Source organism: Oxyura jamaicensis, chromosome 14 (assembly GCF_011077185.1).
Source record: "Oxyura jamaicensis isolate SHBP4307 breed ruddy duck chromosome 14, BPBGC_Ojam_1.0, whole genome shotgun sequence".
NCBI lineage: Eukaryota > Metazoa > Chordata > Aves > Anseriformes > Anatidae > Oxyura > Oxyura jamaicensis.
Window position 1 is genome coordinate 6,758,824 of NC_048906.1, and position 19,013 is coordinate 6,777,836.

The following is a 19,013-nucleotide window of genomic DNA, read 5'->3' on the forward strand; positions in this document are numbered from 1 at the left end:
TTCACAGACTTGAAATATGGAGAAACACCTGCTTGCTGCAGAAGGCTGAAGAGGATCTGCTAAGTCAAAGGGAAACTATGTGGATTGGTGAAGAGCACATTTCAAAAGAAACAAAACCCCATGGGCCATCCTTACACTGGTCCAAGTTTCAGGGAGGGCTCCCTGGATGAAATTTTTGAGTTACAAGTCCCCACTGCTGGAGCCAGAGATCCTAGGGAACATTCCCAAAAGTTGTGGTCCATGGGAGCCTCTCCTATTGCCACCAGCGGGGAGAAATGGTCTCCTCCTGGGGTCATGCAGAGCATGAGCCAAGTGCTTTGAGAGCACTCTGAGGCCAGCTGGAGCCAAGCAACCTCTCATGCCTCAAGCACGTGTCTGCTCTCCCATGTCTGTCCTGCGAGGAAAATACCTCCTCACTGTCCTTCCCTTTGTGTGTACTTGAGCAAAAGCTTCAGCATGTGGCCCAGCGTTGTTTCCATCCCAGCATTAAGCATGCTGTCACTGTAATTGCGGTAGGAGTGTCACTGCAAAGCCATCTTGTTAACATAAAAGGATTGGTTCATCAGCAGGTGGTTACCCTAGGTAATGGAGCCTAGGATGTCCAGCTGATGTACTATAGAAAGAGTAACGAGATCCTCTGGTAGCAATTAGTCCTCACTCCCAGCACTGCAAGCAGGAACAAACAAGTGAATTGCCTTGTAGGAGCCATAAGTGGACAGAACAAATACCACAGGCACAGACTGCGCCGCACAACTGGAGAGCCGGTACACCAGTAAAGTGCTAGTGAGGGAGCAGAGCTCCCAGTTGTGCTCCAACCTGCTGCTACAGCAGCAGAGCACTGGTTTGGGGAAGTCAGTGCAGGACAGGTGGTTTCTATGCAAGCATGCTCATGAAAGTAACTCGATAATAGTCATGATAATAACTTGCCACTGGCTTAAATGTAAATAAGGTTGAATAAGGGTTATCCAGCAAGACAAATGCCCATCTCTTCTCTTATTCCATTGCAGTTTGGTAATTTCTGTGATTTCTTTTGAGTCATACCAGTACTACTGTTGTCTGCTCATTTTAGAGGTAGTGATTCCCAGAGCTGTGGCTGCAACTCCATCGCCTGCTGAGCATCCTTGCAGTGCAGGAGCAGCAGTGTTCAGAGGATGTGTATTAGGATAGACAGTGAAAATACGTCCTCATGCCCCAGCTGATGGTATGGTTCTGCATTTAAAAAGAATCTATCACGTGTCTGAATTAAGCCTCTGTAACCATGTCTCTCTCACAGACTCCTTAGATTACCTATTACTCATCTTTCTCACAAAGTTACTCTCACAGTCACTTTTAGACACAATAAAGATACTTATCAGCATCGCTCAAAAATGTATTGGTTTGAATTTAGCATTCTGAAATCCTAATCATAGAAACATCCACTTACCAGCTAGCTAATGGCTTCTTGGTTGGATAACAACTTATTTTGTAATCGGATGTATTGGCTTCATATTGTCCAGGTCTGTTCTTGGTTTCATTAGGCAACTTAATGAACTATGTAAGTCAGCCTTAACTATGTAAGTTAGCATTTCTGGCCCGTAGTATTCTGAACTGCATTCAGGTTACCATTTGACATCAGTGTTTAACCAGAGCTGGCACAGAAATTAATGTTGTGTACTGGTCAGCCTGCTAGGTAGGTAGAAAACGACCACTTCGGTGTTAGACCAAGTCTGATTCAGACCTGAACATTTAATCCTACAACACCCATAATAAGCAATATAGCATCATATCAATTACTATGAAATTAGCTGCAGAATTGCTGCTGGATGCAAATGTACATAGCATTGACATTTATTTTCCTACTGAGAAAGACTTAATTTTATTTTTGAGAGTGACTAAGATATTGGCATAGGGCTTTGTGCTTTTCAAATCGTCTCCAGTTGAGAAATGAACTATCCCTCAAGGTAAATTAAATGAGCCTTTTTCTTTGTTCTTTCAATCCTTCTGCTAGAAGCCTAGTGCTGTTCAGCTGGAACTGCATGCAAGTCAGAGATACACAGGTCGCTCTTTTGAGTATTGATTTCCCAAAACACATAGAGACAAAGAAAGCCTAGCAAGAATAAAGCTATACAATTCAAAATATTTGCACCGTCAGGAGAAATGCAGGTATTTACTGTGCTCATGATGGAATATGACTTGGTCAGGCACTCAGCAGCTGCAATTTTAGGAATAAGAGTGTGAGAGGATATGTGAACTTGCAGAAAAGATACTGGCAGAAAGTCCCAAGACCTAGGGATCATCCCCACACCTGACATCATACCCTTAGGAGGCAAAATTTTGCCTTCACTTGTACTCACTCACCCTGCCTGCAACATCAATCTCATTGGACATCATAGGTTGCCTGAGCAGCATGTTCTCGACTTTGCAAACACAGTCGTGTGTCTCCATCCACCCAAAACCTTCTTCCTGGCTTTAGCCTTCCCAGTGAAAAACAGTGTGGTGGACATAGAGTAAATACAACTTCAACCCAGCCCAGAACCAGTCCCGTTTGAGTGTGCTCACCTTTACCTACTTGCCTTCAGTCCTGCAACAGAAAAGCTGCTACCTTGACTTCTGGGCTTGCACGCTTGTCCTGTCCCCTGCTTCTGTATGTTTTTATATTTTGCCTCTTCAGTGCCGTTTTCTAGTTGCAAACACATATTTCTCTTGTTTCTGTTGGCATCCTATTTATCTGTGTGAATGTGCTTGTCTGTGCACGTATTTGTGCTTTTTCCATATATTTGTGTATATGACTGTCTATTTGTATTTCACTTGTAATTGTTTCCTTCCGGCTGCTCTGCAAAGCTGTAAATATTCCTATTTCTTCTGGCACATACAAGCAGTTGTGATTACAACCGTGCAAGTTTGGAGCTAACAGCTGACATTCATTTCTGATCAGAACTTCTGTGGGAAGCCTGCCTCTCCTAGTCTGTGTTTGGTAAGAACAACAAGGTTTTTCACAAAAGATAAAACTGTGGTGGCTTGTACTTACCAACAGATGTGCTGTACTCTGAGAAAAGTGAGCTGAATGCTAGGACTGAAGTTGCACGATGTTAAGCTGAATGTTACAAATACATTTTTAGGTAGAACTATGTCAGGATCAAGGAGCTTTTTGGAAATTCCCTAAGTTCTACCTAAATAGTAGAATGATATAGTGAAAATACATTGCAATGATGTAAAAATGCATGTGTTCACATAGAACCGGTTTCTATCGTAATCATACTCTCCATATAAGTAGAATTGTTCATAGCACTTGGTTCTGAACCAGCGCAAAGCTGAAGAGCACCAAAGACTGTAGATTACTTCATTTTGCTTTGAAGTGCAGCTTTATCAATACTTCAATTAATTCTAATTAATTCTATGTTCTCATATCAAAAGCAGCACTCTTATTAGAGACAGGTCACTTGTAAAAAGAGTTCATTGAAAGAGTCTCTCATTTCTCTTGCTCTTCCACTATCCACAAACAGACTACATGAATCTAAACCCAATTTCATTAAAAATAAATAAATAAATAAAATAGAAAGAAAAAAAAACAACACTAGAAAAAAAATGCTAAGACTGATATTAAAAATCCTGGGAGCTAGACTGAAGGTCATACTGTGACACTGAAACTCCAGCGCTGAATAGGTAAGGTTAAAAGACCAGGTAACACAGATGATGGAGATTTCAAAGCAAACGATTTCTCTGACACTTAAAAGGATTTCTCCCGTGCTCAGCCAGTTGAGCTGCCAGGACTTCAGAAGGGAAGCTGTTCCCTGTCTACTCTGCATTTCAGAAGTGCTTAATTTAACCCAACTTCAGCCACTGGACCTGAACCAGCCTCAGGCACTTGGGAGATTCTGTACGATAAAACTGATTTGCTTATCTATTTAGTGTTCATTATTCAAAGTCTGGAAAATAGGTGAGCGACATCAGGCGTCACCGGCTGGAAACGACCACAGGTCATGAAGTGCCCTTTGTTTACTGCGCAGTGAGAAAACCAAGCACACGGCAGTCCACCAGCAGCCGAATTCATGGCTCGGCATCAGGGCTCGGGGGCTGAGGGTCAGGGGACAGCTCCCCAGAGGTGCTTGATTGCTATCAAGAGATCCCAAACAACAAGCATGGCCCTTAAGCAGCAGTGCTGAGGTGCCAGTACATGTCCCTCACCCTGGGGTCTTTGCCTTCTGCATGGCACCTGTAACTCCATGCACGACACCCAGAAACCTCTGTTCCTGTGGGCAGCGAGGGGGATGCAGGAGCCAGCACAGGGCCAGACAGGCCAGATGAACACACCCAGCAATGCACCAGGGGCTGGTTTTGTGGCTTTTACAACTGTTTGGCCACAAAACTTCTGGGGAAATGAAGCCGCAGCTTCCAGTACTGTGAGCTCAGGCTCTTATTTCTTGGTCTAGCAGCTGCATTGCAAGCCTGAGCTCTCGCAGGAAGGGCAAGTCGTGCAAAAGCTGCACTGTGGTGTGTGCTGAACTTTCAAATGAATAATAGCCAGTCTATGTCCAGACAGAGCCATCATGACATATATTAAGTCAATACACCATAAAGTCCTCTGCATTTTTGTCCCGATATGCAGAAATTAATTGTATTCATAAGAGCCCCAGGGGGGCTACAGACTAAATGCAATTTTTGTGAACTATTGGAGGTCTTTTTTTGGAAAGGACCATGAATGTTGCTGAGCAAGTGCTCGGGATGAGATGCCATTTGTACAAACTGTGTCCCGAACAGTGGAGAGGGACCTGGAGTCTCTGTAGTGAAGCCACTGTGCAAGGCAGGATGCAGCAACCAACTCTGCTGAAACCCTTCCACACCTCTGTATTGCTGTACTTTATTTCTGTTCGGGCTTAACACTAACGGGGTACACACACAGGTTCACCACCATGAAACAAGACCTTTTGGCAATTGGAGGTGGTTTTAAAAGCATGGACATTAATAATCAATTCTACTCTACCACTGGGCTATTCACAACCATTTACTTTGTCTCCACAGAATTACAAAAAAATAACTACCACCCCTTTGGGATTCAATATTCAAACACAAATAACTCATCTGCAATTAATATTATTTTTTTTTTTAGCATTATCAGAAAGAACTGCGGCTGCTTAATCTTTTGCTGATTGAATTTAGCATGTGGCTTTAAAAACAAGGGTGCGGTCAGGTCCTTCTGCTCCAGCAGTAGGAGCAGCAGGGATGTGCTTGCAGAGGGGCTTTGCTTTCTGACCGTGCTGGCTCGGGTTTGCTGCGGCACAGCTTGATCCTTCCTAGGAGCAGAAGGGCACACAGGAAGCAAAAGCACTGAAGCATCGGGGAAAATTTGTGTCTGCATTAGTGTTTGTAACTGTTTTGATACCTTTTTGTAGGAAAATGAAAACAGATCTATAGGATGTTTATGAACATGGGTGCCTAATTTTCCGAGGCTGCCTTGAGGCAGACACTGTGCTACCTCCGAAGAGGCACAAAGGAGGTTAGTATGAACAGGCTAAACAACACCTGCTGGTTGCATATAAGAGACTGGCAGCTGATGTTTCTTGCATAATATTGCCTGTGAAACTGAGATGAAGCCCCGAGATTTTTTTTTGAGGCTATGTAATGCAACAAGGCTAAAATCACAGTGTTAACTTTGTCGTATCAAATGCATTTTGGATGATATCGCTGCAAGCTATTATAATTCATTCTTTTCATTTTCACAGGCAACATGACCTTGAACAAGAGATATGCTGTAGGACCACAGCAGTGACAAGATAAGTAATACACAATCGATCCCTAATACAGGAAAAATACAGAATTATTTTTTACACCCATCTAAAACTTACCTGGCTGTCCTTTAATTACTCTGCAGGACACGAAGAGAAACACAGTTTGCCAGTTTTCTGTGCTTGGAGAAATGCAGAAGAGGATGCGTAGCTTTGTGAAGTGCAGAAGACTCCGGGTGCAGATGATGTCGGCCCCATCCCTGCCATACTGCTGCAATGAAATGAACAGGTTGAAGGTGGCAAAATCTGTAGTGAGAGGTACTGCCAGGAGCAGAACTAACAACTTGTGAAAAATGGAAAAAGCAGATAAAGCTGCTTCCTTATCAACAGGTGGATCTGGAAGTTTTACAGCTCTGCTTTCTGTACCATTCTAGGTCAAATAAACAATTGCTTACGTATCTACTATCAAAACCTGCAGGGTGTACAAACAACCTCTGACCATTTCCGAAGGAAGGAACAGATTTCCCAGACACTGTGGGGCTGGATAATCTTCAGACTGAGCACCCACCATTACAGAGACTGGTATTTAAAAAATCAGACACCAAGAATTTCCAGTCCTGGTCTGTACCCAACAGGCTCCTTTGGTTGAAGCCTTAATCCCACCATTAGGCACAAGGCCTGTTAAAACAGTATGGGTTTTGGACATCCTTTCTGCTCTGCCACCTTTCGCTGTGTGCTCCCCACCCAGCATGGCATGTCTTAGCAAGCAGCCACGACAGAGCTGCTGCATTTCAAGGTGAGAAGGACTAGGGGATGGCAGTGACGCTCGGACACGGTGTGACTCTGCACATCGATGGCTGGTGCCCCATGGCTCCATGGAGCAGAGCCTTCCTCCCCGTGCCTTAATTCGGGGTTCAGAAGCGAGTGACCATGCTGTTCTTCCTGCACCCACAGCACTTCACGCGCTATAGCTGCTGTCGGATGCCAGGCACAATTCCTTTTCTTTTGTAACCGCTAATCTCTTTATAACAGCATTTCTACATAAATTAATGAAAGATCAGAATATAAAGATGTTCAATTTTGATTATTTGCCCATTTACAGGAAATTCAGTTAAAACTGTTTAGTTTTATCATCGCTAGACAAAGTAAGCATGACAGGATATTCTAGCCTCTGGATTATGTAGATAACACACAGAAATGTCATTTACATTTTCATTCTTTTCACAGAGCAACAAACCCAAGCTTGCAAGAAAATTAAAATTCGGAACTTAATTGGATTTTTATATTCTCTTTAAACAGGTAATATTGTTTTTCTTCTTTTTATTATTGTATCTGAACACTGGATTTCATTTTGAGTGTGCCACCAAAGGTGAGAGGCCCTCTGTGCTAAATGCTTCATTTAACACCATTAAAATCTACCTTCCCCAACACACTTGAGGATTTAGATTGCTGAATAGCAGTATTTCAGTATTATCCTTAAACATGAGAAAAGCTATAGAAAATTGTTTTTGTGTATGCATGAAAGTACATGCATATACAGATACACAAGCACATGCAGACATCTATATATTTGCATGCATGAACACAGAAACATATATCCATAGCTATGCATGCAAACATAGAGACAGTTTTCCAATAATTTATGCATGCTCATACATCTGCCATAACTTCTCAGACCATTTAAGAAATAAAAGACATTTTTTTAGTATTTCTGAAAGTCTACTGCGGTATGAAAACAACAGAGATTATTCATCATTTCCCTTACTTTTCGGCTTGCCATGAGTTTGACCAAGCCTGATACTGCATTTACAACCCGGCCCCTGGTGTCATTCAAGTGCAAGTAGCTCCTCTGAGACTGCAGGCTGCGAAGCATGGGTCTCCCACTGTGCATGGAGGAAAGACTTTTATGGGGGCAGAATAAGAAACATCCTGGAGAAAACTTCCTGAAGCCATTCATATTTTCATTGAAGATGCCGCCGAGAGCATTTCTTGGCTGGCTGCTCCCTTTGAGTGCTGTCGGCACAGCAGGCGAGCCGGGAGGCACGAGGCTGGTCCTGTTGTGTCCCTGGGCAACACGGCTGTGCTTTATCCCAGGGTGACAAAGGTCTGCTCGCATATATACATATTCCCATTCATCTAATGAACACTCCATGACCCTGAAGAAGTCACTGAGGCAGAAGCTTGATTCAGAAAGCCTCAGTGCTACACAACCGCGGTTGGACTAAGCCCAGCTCCTCCTTTGCTCCGGTTACTTCTGGTCAATGCATGTCAAACATTGCACTTGTTACTAAAAAACCTCTACAGTGCAAATCTGTACAGGGTGAGGCACAAGCAGAAAGGCAGCTCTGACTGAGGGCCTAATTATAAAGCTGCCAGTATCTTTGGGAAATATTGGACAGCAAATGTCAGCTCATCAGCAGGGGTAGAAGCATTCTGGTGGAAATACAGAACTCTCTACATTAAGTCTCGGTCTTCTATGTTGTATCATTTTCAAGTGCATGACCTAAAAGCGATAATGCCAGACATCTTTGCATATGTTTTATGCTTTTCCCGCATCAGTGATGCCGATTTCAACACCTGCCACAAGATACGTAAGTGTGTAAATTAAAAATGTACTTTGCCTCCTCCATGCTGACCTTTCCCACAGATTATTAGTTGCATTATATCTACCTGAGCTAGAAAGCCCACACATCCCAGTCAGCAAATCCCTTGCATTGGTTCAGGACTTTTATCTCGTTTTACAAGTTTTGTTTATTATAAATTGCAACTGGAGTGAGGGTTTGGAATAACTTCTCAAAAATAAAGCTTTCCCACACAAATCCACACTCAAGCAATAAAGACGAAAGCAATGAATGAAATTCAGTTTGGTGTTACTGTTTTCTCAATTTTTTGTCTGGCCAGATCTCTTAATTCCCTGGGATTTCAGAAGCAAGAGTACAAGTCTGTCAAAAACCCATTCCTGTGTTATTTCCAGCCAATTTAGAGCAAAAAAATTATTAAATGAATATATAATGTGAAAACCTGCTCCCCCAGGACATCAAGTCCCACCTTTGTAGCCATCAAAGGTTGGTCTAATTCAAGTTGCTCTGGCACAACTGTCAAAATTTGCTTTGACATGCTTACTTATCTTAGCCGCATGGCACTTTTCTCCTCTGATTAGCCCACCAATGAACCTGGCCAGCCTCCCTCACACGATTTCCAGTATGCGATGCAAGACACTAGTTGAAACTGCTCTCCCCAGCCTCTGTGCCAGCCGTGCTCTCTGCTGAGCTGTCCAGAGGACACAGACATGAAAGGGGGCCACAGGAGCGGCTATGAAGAAAGTCAATTTTGAAAGAATTTTCTCAGAGATTCTTCACTCTCCCCATTTATTTTCCATGAGAACATCTTCTGTTTCCATAAGAAAGCTCTCTTAAAAACACAGCCTGCTATGAAGCTACAAAATAAAAAATGCTTGATAAAAGAATATTGCATTTGGGTCTCCTAGGTCTCCGGTGAGATGATGCCTGACCACACATTTCTACCAAAAGTATTTTCGATGTATAGCTGTTTTGAGTAAATAAATACACTGGAAGAAGTACTGGTTTGCTGCATAAAATTCTGACTTTTCTATTGAACGCCAGCATTTCCCACTTCCACAAGGAAACACATGTGAAAGAGAAGGATCTATTCCTTTTCCTATCAACCTTACCCTTCAAAAAAAAACACACCACCCCCCAAGCTTTTTTCTCTGGGAGAAAACCCTTGCTTTCTCTATCTTTCTATCAGTCTAGTAAGACTATGCCCTTTCCAAATGCATAATACACTTATACCTACAGGTTACCATATGCTTACCTTCAGCTCCTGCTTCTGAGAGAAGCTGGTTAGCTATTCCCCTGTAAATACCATCAGCTTGCTTCAAGCAAATGTAATGGGAGCAAGTGCGCCTTACAAGCAGGTGGGCAGAGCAGATGGAAGGCTATACAGCTGTGATCCCACAGCGCGTACATCGACACCAGACTTCAGGCTCCTCAACAGGAGCAGGGGGAAAACCAACCAGAACACCTCTGTGGGGAAGGAGGATGGTGGTATTTTGATTTTCCAGCAGGAAGGGAGGGCTGGCAAGGACTTACTTGAAGGCACACTGATGCCTGCAGCTCTCACTAGCCCATGGATGCCTCACGGTGTGGTGGCCGCTCCCACCCTGTGCACAGCTACGTGTGGACTTCACAAGGAGCCGGTGGTGGTCAGCCCTGCTTGGGAGCAGTTACCAATTGCCAAATCTGACTCCTGAAAAGCGTTATGGGGATGCAGAGCTTAGCAGAAGGCAGTACATCAACAGCACCAGCAGAAAAAAATAATTCACCATGAGACAGCAGATCTGGAGCACTAACAAATGTCAAGGCAGCTGACAGCCCACAGGCAGAGCTACCTCCACAGAGTTAGGATGTTTTGTGGAGGAAGCATCCCACACAAGTCACCCTGGTGGTTAGGCTCCTCGCTGACACAGCCAAGGCCCGGCTGTGGGCTCTCCACTGATTTTATGGCAGAGGACCCCAGATGATCAGTGGTGATGCAGGGGTGGGCGGTGAGCAACCACAGGCATAACCCTTCTCAGCAAGGGTGTGTTTGGGAATTTTGGACTCTCTGTGGCTCTCACGTGAGGCTTCTTGACCCCTGGATGCAGCTGCCGTGGAACAGACTTCTGGAAGGCTCAGGTATGCGCTCTTAAAGGATCTCATGTTTCTGAAGTGTCATCAGCAATACTTGGAGAAAAAAAAATCCTTTCTTTTCCTGTTTCATTTTGGAAAATAGGTTGTTGAAATATTCTCAGGCATTTAATACTGATGCTGAGAGAAAAAGCAAGAGCAGGAAAAGGGGGGCACCTTACAAATCCTGTGACATGCTCACACTAGTAAAAGGGAATCTGGTGCTACCCCCTTCACTAAAAGGAAAATAACAGGGATAACGTGAGGAAAAAAAACCCTTACTATCACCTATCAGCTAAAATAAATTTTATGTCATTAAATTATGCTTCTGTCAGTAAAACAGATGTCAGTGGGGTGGCCATCAATCTGCCTCTTCAAAAAGAGACACTGGAGTAAGGATGGGGCAAGACCAGAGAGCTTTTCTGCACACAGGTATATTAAAGGACTTCAGTCAGCTGTGGGAGCTTAGAGTTTTAAGGTTATTGTGGCAAGAAGCTTATGGCCTCCATTTTGCCCCTAGGCAAGTTCAGTGGGAACAAACTCTGAATGAAATGCTTATTAAGCAGCTATTTTAGAATCCCCCAAGCATATTTATTTTGCTCCCTTCCTTTTTCCTCCCATCCTTCAAACCAGAAAACACCACACAGCAATCTTAGCACCTCTGGCACAAAACAGGGGACACCTCAGGATGGTGCTGCAGGAGACAACAACATTCCTAGCATTTATATAGATGTGACCAGTTACATTAACAGGCCATTAAAATTTGCCACCTCTCTGTTCCTGTCACAGTGCAGTGTCAGGGTGTGATGTGACACTGCAGCCACTGGGGTTTGTTCCGGCTTGCAGAGCTTGGTCCAATGCCTCAAACCTGAACCGACTTCAAAACTTTCTGCCTAGTGAAAGGATTAATTTGTAGATCTCAAAGCCATGGATTTTCCATACTTTATCTCCAGTCTAAAATTTAAGCTCAATATCTCTAATCCGTGAGACAAGGAAAAGTGTGGAACGTTCCCTTTAATGGGTTTGTCTCCATCCTTCTCTATGATCATCGTTGTTTCGTCACCTTACCGACCCACACTGCATCTTAGCAACATCCCTGCCAGTTTGCTGTAGGAAGATAATGCTAATTAGAGTTATCAAGTCCATCTTGATGTTGACATGACACTGCAAGCTGCTGTGCAGACTGCAGCAGATACATCCCCCTCCTTCTGCCCCCAGATGTAGCCCAGCTACAAATGCTCGGCTCAGATCAAGTCTGAAAGGAAAAGAGAAGGTCACCAGCCGCTCGCAGCAAATCTCCTGCTGATGCTGTGCCAAAACACTGCTGCTTTTCCCCAGGATGAGCCCAGCTCTCTGGTAGACTTGCCAGCTTCCACCTCTTTTCTTAAACTGGATCTCAATGAAACAGTCACGTATCCACACTGTCTAGAAATGGAGTTCATTTTCTATTGGATCAACTCTAAAAGCCTCATCAGGAGGCCGTGAATGAGCTGGAAATTAAGCTGTAAAACGCACTGTATTTGTGCATTAGAATACAGGAATTGACAGGTAACAATAAATACACTCACAAATGTTAAAACAGTAACTATAGCCTACCGGGGAAGAAAAATATGTATTTTTTTCTATTCTGTGAACTTCTGAGACATAGTCTTGCTTTGAAAAGGCTGGTTTAGACTTCATTTAGAAACAAGAGCAGACAATGTCAAAAATTCTCCTCCTTTTTGGAAGCCCAATAAAAAGTACGGCATGATTTTAAAATGAAACAGATTTTGTTTTCTCCAATAACTCTGCTATCTAGTTGTGCTCCTTTAATTAGCTATCAGCAGCACTTAATTTATTTCTAGCATATTGTTGCCAGCTTTTTGCATATCTCTCCCAACCTGTGAAAAAATAATAAAAATAGACCTACAAAATTAATCTTCCAATTCCATGTGCAGCAATATTAAAATGGTAATTGCACTCTTTAAACCTCTTAAACCTGGTTCTACCTCTAGATACTTATCTGAAAGCCCAGTGAAGTTGTGTGATAGCTGCTGTTGATGCTACTTACACATTACTGGAAATCATTGAGGCCTGATACTAATCACTAAAGCGTAAGAACTTCACACAGAGAGGCCAAAGTTCATCAGTGCCTTTGATTTTTGTACTGAAGGTTGATTGTCTGGAGAAATGAACTCCTTTTATTAATTCTTAGCATCATACTTACCTTTATTTATGATAGCACAGGAAGAAATCTTGTCATCTCAAATGTATTACACTCAGCTTGCAATGGAGCAATTTCTTACAAACCTGAGCCACGTGTTTGTGGGAGGGCATGTACATCCCACAAGGACAGAGCGGGAGGACAATGTCCCAGTCAGTCCATTGATGGTCCCACGGCACCCAACAGGCACCTTGGGATGAACACACCAAAAAGCGAGGGTGACTGATCCTGGGAAGAAGGCTGCCAGAAACCAGTTGCCTCCTGGCTCATGGGAGTCCCCCAGCAGAGTGCAGTGAGAAGACAGTGGCTGCCCTTTACTGGAAGGAGGACAGCATTGATTGCAGCCTTACAAGGCTTCTCAGAACTACTCTACAATGCCAGGGTCTAAGAAAACCACCAACTTCCCTTATCATTTTGGTCATTTCACTTTAACATATCAAAATCTCCTAAAATAGGAAGGATGGGGTGTGACAGTACTATTTCATGACATTGTAGTATCTAAAATGTCTCAACTGAACTTTTTTTTCATATTGATTAGATTATTTGAAGACTTTTTTTCCATAAAGAAAAAGTATTATTTTCTACAGACCCAAGCATGGAAAGGCTACGGACTGTCACCAGCTGACTTGGAGGCACCCTTCTTAGCTGAGACCCAGAGAGGACCTTCAGGAACCACAAGTGGGTCTGATTATTCATTTTAAAACCACAATATGTTGAAACGGTAAAGCAAAGGTTCTGGACAAAAAAAAGAAATAAAGAGAAAGAGAAAGAGAGAAAGAGAAAGAAGTGGAGATCTTTTCGGGAAACATCACTATATTTTACTCCAGAAAAAGTGATATCAAAGAGAAAAAGAAGTGAACAGGTTACAGTATTAAAATTTCTTCTCTATCATTTGGATTCATTTCAGAGTCATTTGGCAAGCTCTCACAATGGACAGCTTTAAATGCCCTAGAGTAATTACAAAATAAATTCCATTAAAAGACCCTGATGAGGGAAACTATCAAAATTGAATATACACTTTGCTCTGATGAATTTTTCTACTTCACTTCTGTAGCAAGTAATACAGTACCATGTTTTTTTTTTGTTTTTTTTTTTCACTAAAAGCGTGAATTACAGTCCTATAAATTTACCCTGTCAATTAAATTAAATAAACATTGTCTGAGTGCATTAGGAAGAGATACAAAACAATTCAATACCAGGGTTAGTTATTGAGGAGGTTTTTAATGAGCATAAATTGATGTAATTAAAATAAATCTACTTTTCACGTTTCTTGAGCAGATGCCCTGTAGGCATCCTTGTAGAATGCTACATCAAAATGCACCCTGGGCCAAAGCTCCTATCTCTCCACAGATTAAATCAGAGCTTACTGCTCTCTGGGATTTCAGAGATGAGTAAGGCTGGAGGATGCTGCCTACTTAAAAGGTGGGTGAAGGAATGTAAACGTGAAGATCAACATTCATGCTTTTGTTAAATTAATTTTTCCATCACAGAATCACCTTCCTTTCACAGAGGCAAATGAGAAAATGAAAGTACCTTTCAGTATTAGCCTTTATAGGCTGTTGGTAAGTAGTTGGTAACTTCTATGAATTCTGCCTTTGGAAGGTTATTTTACAAGTTGCGATATAGCCATGTGTTGGGACACCGTTTAAACCAATATGTTAAGCTAAAAATGTATGTGGCTGTTACAAGATTTCCCTCCCTCTCTTTCTTTGCATCCCTAAAATAATATCAGTAGGATGACCAACACTAGTGACTTGTTTAAGGATAGGAGGCATGAGTTCTCTGTGGAGCAGCAGATGCCAGGTGAGCCTATTAATAAACCACATAGAGCTGAGGAGAGCAGAATGCTAAAGGAGCTCAGTTGGTCTATATTAGACAATTCTCAACAGATGGAGATTAAAAACAAAAATAAAATCAGAAGGATTTTATGCTACACTCTAGTGGTGGGGATGGTGATATGTCTAGTGTGGAGGTGTTTGTATCCCCAGATCTCCCATCTTAAACTGCTCCGAGCCTGCCAAACATCACCATCATTGGCACCTGGGCCCTACTGACAAAATAAAGGTTATTTGTCACTTCACATTGCACAGTCCAGTTCTCAAGGCTGCCCCGCAAAGTGTTTGGCCTTAGAACAAAGGCAGAGCATATGAAGAAAAAATTCCATATATAACACCATTCTTCTTCTCACCTCCATTTGGGCTGGTCTAGGTCCTCAGGCTGAAGTCCTATTGCCTCTGTCAGATAAATTCTCCAAATCGGTTCCCATTTCAGGAGTTCATCTTCACATAGCAAAATTATTCTGGCTAAAAAATACAGAAAGATTTTTTTGTGTGTGTGCAAGACTGCCATTGACAATTAGTGCCCTTGGCATCCCCTCTTTAGAGAGAAGAATTTCTCTCTGCAGATAAATAAAGAGCTTAGGTCTTCAGGGACGTCAGCCTTTAACAAACAATAAATGCATGCAACAGTTTAAAATGGAATATAAATCAGAACAGCAACTTGAAGGGTCCTTCTTAATAACACAACGTATGTTTATCTCTGAGAAAAGAAGACCCGGCAGCTAGCAAACACCACAAAGTTTCCACGCATCGTGGCATTGTCTACAACTCTTAGAAAGGTAAAACATGCTTGAATAGATGTCAATGTTCTTAACACTAGAGACCTGCATGCTCAGAGAAAGGAAAACACAGCTCGCTATTTCTCCCAAGGCAGCACGAAGTACTGTTCCTTATAATTGCAAGCATAAGATTCAAAAACATTTCCATAGCCTTGGTGATGCCTGCTGCAAATTGGCAGCATACCAATCACTGGCTTAGGCTGTAACACAATAGGTAAAGTCCTTAAATCTTGATGTGCACATCTCTCCACCCTTAAAAATGGTGGTTTTGATAAAGACATACAGCTTGGAAGCATGGGAGTTCATTTACAGAATGCTTTTACGGTGAGACAGTTGTGCTCTTTTCAGCGTATAATTCTTTATGTTTTTTTTTTCCCCCCTTCTCTTTTCTAATTTTTCAAGGTTATTATCTCAGTGCTTTTTCCTTGGTACCAATTCTTCTTAGCTCACAGTGACTCACAGCAGGGAGGCACAGAGAGCTACCACCGGAAGCCTCTTCCCTGGAGACGCTTCACAATACTGCCTATTATTTAGTGACTTGAAACGTTGGTATAATGGCACACGTCTCCAACATCCCCTTCTTTCATTTGTTCACCCCAGGGACCCAAGCCATGAAGATGTATCTCCGTTCTCTCTTTCCCACTCTCCCCCAGTGGTGTGCAGGAAGGAATGCAGAGTGGCCCATCTCCAGACCGCAGCTGGGGCTCCTGACATTGGGGTGCAGCAAACTGAAGTGGTGGGCTCCAAAGTTCAGCCCACCAAGGAAAGCCCTGAAAGTGGTGAGAAAAACCCAGAATACCTTAAGGGGGTATTGAATTCGGGGGTATTCTTGTTGGTTGTAAATACCCACCCTGAATATCAAAGGGGAAAAGCAGATACTCCAGATACTGTGACTGTGCTGGGATGGGGGTTAAAGCCTTCTCTGCTGATGCTTAGCAGAAAACCTCCTTAGTAGAAGCAAACCTTCCTCAGCAGATCCCTCATTGCAGTTTAAAAAGTCGGCCAGCCCTCCTTGCGCCCCCACGCAGCGTTTATTCAGCAGAAGAGGACAGATACTAGGGATATATGAATGTACAGTTCTGGAAGGAAATCGACTCCCCTGGTTTTATTAAAGACGACAAAAAAATGGACCATTTTGCCTCCACATGGGCTGTAGCCCTTCAGGCCTGAAGACAGTGTCTTGCAGGCTGACAACAGGACACAGGGCCATTACAGGGTACCTGCCAGCCCTCCGACTAACCTACCAGCCATTTACATCTGGCTGTTATCTATTGTTCCTTTTAAATTTCTCTCCTCCAAAAACCACACCAGGTGAAATCCAATATCATGCACTGACTCACAAACAGCTATTTATTTTGAAGAAATCTTTCACTCGAGTCTTTTGTTAGAAGTTTCTAAAGAAAACACAGGGTAATAGATAGAGCAGGTGAAGTCACAAGTTGAACTGACTGCACACAATAAATAAAGCATCTATAGCTTCAGTGTGCTATAGCTCTGTCTGGGTGAACAGGATAATGCTTTGGAGCCTAGCAGTGGTTCAGGATTACAGGTTACTTTTCTGTTCCACTAAATTAATTACGTGGCTGAGCATGTCTCCTCGCCTCTCAAAATTTTTGTTGACACATTTGCTTCTGTGTTATTCATTTCAAAGACAGAGTCCTTAGAAGAAAGCCCATCTTCTTCTGCAGACTTCTCTCTGTACAGGCCCTAGCACCATAATCCCTTCTTGGCACATCTAGCAATTGCCTTAACATACATGCAATTATTAATAGAAGTTATAACAATAGGAATAATTATGGGGTTTACTGTTTCACGGCCCATATAAAAATTTGTTGCAGTTCAAATATTATTCACATTAAGTCCAAGATCATAATGGTAATGTTTAGCCTGGATGCAAGGTGCTGGTTGGCTGCTTACGGCAAAAATTGCTGTGTACGAAGTGCTGTAGAGATGACTGCACTATGCAATTACAAACATATTAAATGAAGTGAATTCAAATGGGAATTCATAAGGGAAAGGGAAAGTATGTCTCTTCCAGGACAGCGCCTAGCTGCCGTTGGCAGTTAGCATTCAAAGACAAATCCTCCTCCTGAAATGTAGCATGCACATTGAGATGAGGCAGGATATGCTCTCACTTTCTCCATAACCTTCAATGGGATGTGACACAAGGAAGTGTGCAACAGAAAGCTTTCTGCCACAGTAGAAAACAGGGAGTTTTCCTTTTTTTCTTCCTTTATTTTTTTTTTTCCTGCTTTAGCAATCTAAGAATAGTGCAGATTAGAAACAGCACTCCCCACCCTGGAATGCTCCCCACAGGGGAGAATGCCTGCAGAATACAGGTGTCAGCTGGACACCCATCCTTCCAGAAAGGCAGAGGGCGATGAGCTATGTGCAGGCTGGAACGAGCATCCCGGTTCCTTCCTCCCACCCTGGCACATGCTATCCCCGTTCACGTGGGTCCATGAGCACAACAAACCCAGGAGTTTTGCCACACCAAGAGAACTGAGATGAACAAAACCCAGAAAGGGTGCAGTAGGTAGGCAAAGCTCCGATCCCAAACACCATAATATTGAAAATCTTATCCAGAAAGCAGCTCCCTTTTTGGGAAGGGGTTACAGTCTTATTGTAGAACTTTCTCCCTCGTGCCACTGAGAAGTACAAACTATTATTTTTTCGGTATGAAGTCTGCCATTTGTATATGATCACACACCAGTAGGACTGGGGCTTTATCCATAACAGCAGACGTGTTAAACCTGGCTACACCCCAGGGGAGAGTAACATGTACCCTGGCACAAGGATACCAGCAGACTACTGGCAAAAGGCTGATGGAATAGACATAAATCAAATTAGCAGGGGGTGGAGAAAGAATTCCCTCCCCAGGGCGCCATGTTAGACAGGCTGTGGAGCCAAAGGGCTGAGCACACCCATACGCTGCCCTGTTCGGGACCAGATGCAGTGATATCCCCCAAGTCTTCAGTTCTTTGGGGCAGGGAATCCCATCCTGCTGTGCAGAAGAGGGGGTTCATTAGGCATTGCCTCCTCCATTCTCAAAACTTGTTTCAAAATTGTGCTAAAGCCCTGAGCAGGCCTGGCCGTGCTCATGTCTTTGCTGCCTGGTATAACCCCTCAGCTAATTGCTGGATGGGAGAGGCACCTCTTCCCCATCAGGCGGTGCTTCAAACACAAAAATATTTCATAAATAACACAGACGTCTTGAAAATTAACACATTTTGGTAACCCCTGCTTGAGGATTGTTGTGAAACAAACAAACAAAAAAGCCTTGCTTTCAGGGTTTTGCTTTCCACTCTTAGACTGATCCTGACAGTATGTAAAACATGCAACCACAATGTTTTTGTAGAGTATTAATACAACATATCTCAAGGATGTTTATCAACTGCTGCTCTTAGCAAACCATTTGAAATAGTTACTTGACTCCCACTGGATCCTACTTGAAGGTAAGGGTTCCCAAGAGTTTATTTGTATTTCAGAGAAGAACACGCTGACCAAGTTCACACTTCCTAATATTTCTTCCAGACACTAGGGATTGTTTACCCATACTTGCATGCAAATATCCCATCTAATTAATTTTGTTCTTATAAAATGCCATTTAAATAAAGCTTCTCAGGGAAATAGAGCTTGTTTCTATTTATCTTAGTTGAAACTAGGACTATAAATCTCTTCAGTTTCCTTTATTGACCTAGACAAAATTACAAATATAAATTACAGCTGCTGCAAATTAAATGTTCTAATGACTGTTTGAAAGCAAATGCAATAGCATCAATAACAAATTAGATAAGACACAG

At 42.7% G+C, this 19,013-nt stretch overlaps 1 long non-coding RNA gene across 2 annotated transcripts in view; it reads right to left on the reverse strand.

The window, feature by feature from the left end:
* LOC118174327 overlaps nucleotides 1-19,013 on the reverse strand; it is a 202,879-nt gene that overhangs the window by 14,506 nt on the left and 169,360 nt on the right. For both annotated transcript variants that reach the window (XR_004754618.1, XR_004754619.1), the window contains 2 exons: nucleotides 14,782-14,896; nucleotides 5,823-5,973 (listed from right to left, as the gene is read on the reverse strand). This is a non-coding gene — a long non-coding RNA (uncharacterized LOC118174327). The remainder of the gene's footprint in view (nucleotides 1-5,822; nucleotides 5,974-14,781; nucleotides 14,897-19,013) is intronic.